Source organism: Heterodontus francisci, unplaced genomic scaffold, assembly GCF_036365525.1.
Source record: "Heterodontus francisci isolate sHetFra1 unplaced genomic scaffold, sHetFra1.hap1 HAP1_SCAFFOLD_43, whole genome shotgun sequence".
Taxonomy (NCBI): Eukaryota; Metazoa; Chordata; class Chondrichthyes; order Heterodontiformes; family Heterodontidae; genus Heterodontus; species Heterodontus francisci.
In genome coordinates, this window is record NW_027141852.1 from 5566960 (window position 1) to 5567998 (window position 1039).

Here is a 1039-nt window from a genome sequence, read left to right on the forward strand (position 1 = left end):
GTAACTCTCTGGAACTTTCTCACTGTCTTTGTGTTTTCTGTTTCAATCTGGTATGGAGATTCTGGGAAGATGAGTTTCACTGCCTACGAGGATCTTTGTGGTTTTCCTGCAGAAACACAAAACAAAGTCTCTTTTCAGAGTCACCCACCGCCTCATAGGGACAGCAGTGACCTGGGAACGGGAGCTGGGGTGTGTTTTATGCCGGAAATAACAGTTCATGATTTATGTTGTGCTCTCGTTATATTCCAATCTCTGAATTGAGCCTTTCCACCACACCAGGGTCATGGGGAGAGTTTTCATCGTTTCTTTATCAAACGTACAGACGATGTTATAAAGTTGCTGATTTACCCAGATGGTGGATTCTCCCCTCACAGTGAAAAGTAACATCACACCTTTACATCTGCCCATTGTTTTTTAATTGAATAATTAGTCAAATGGAATTATTTGTGAAGTTATTTCCCCTGAGACGGTGTTTCCTGCAGTGAAACTGATCAGTTTCAGCTCAGTCATTCAGGGACCTGGAATTCCTGCAGTTTGAGCCCGCTGTCACCCCAACCCACTTCTGATTGGTCACCCTCTTCTCATAAAGTCAGTGACAGCACATGAGGAGGCCATTCGCCCCATCAAGTCCATGTCGGGTTTCCAATCTGTTCAGTCCCCGACTCAATCCCCAAAGCCCTGCATCATCCCTTTGGGTCAAAATGACCGTGACAGGACTCGAACCTGCAATCTTCTGATGACATCATCGCATATACCGAAGTTAGATGCTTTATCCATTAAGCCACACGGCCATTAGCTCTCAGAAATGTTTCAATCAGAGAACCTCGAAGCACAAAATACAAAAAATCATTGGTTGAACCTGTCAACCTGGCAGAATATTTGAATTTGTGAAAGCCGCCAATTTCACTGTGGAAAAGAAGTGATCGACTGGAAAAGTACATAAAAATCTATTTTCCCGTAGCGGTTTAAATAAACTTTTAAAACACAATTTTGCTTTTACCGACTCAAATTGCTGGTGCTATTTTATGAACAGCTTTAT

General features: G+C 42.6%; 1 non-coding gene across 1 annotated transcript; it reads right to left on the reverse strand.

Annotated features, from left to right (window-relative positions):
• Positions 1 to 702: 702 nt before the first annotated feature.
• Positions 703 to 791, reverse strand: trnar-ucg (transfer RNA arginine (anticodon UCG)). Its single transcript is given in 2 exon segments — positions 703 to 738; positions 755 to 791. It is a non-coding gene; the product is annotated as a tRNA-Arg (tRNA).
• Positions 792 to 1039: the final 248 nt, after the last annotated feature.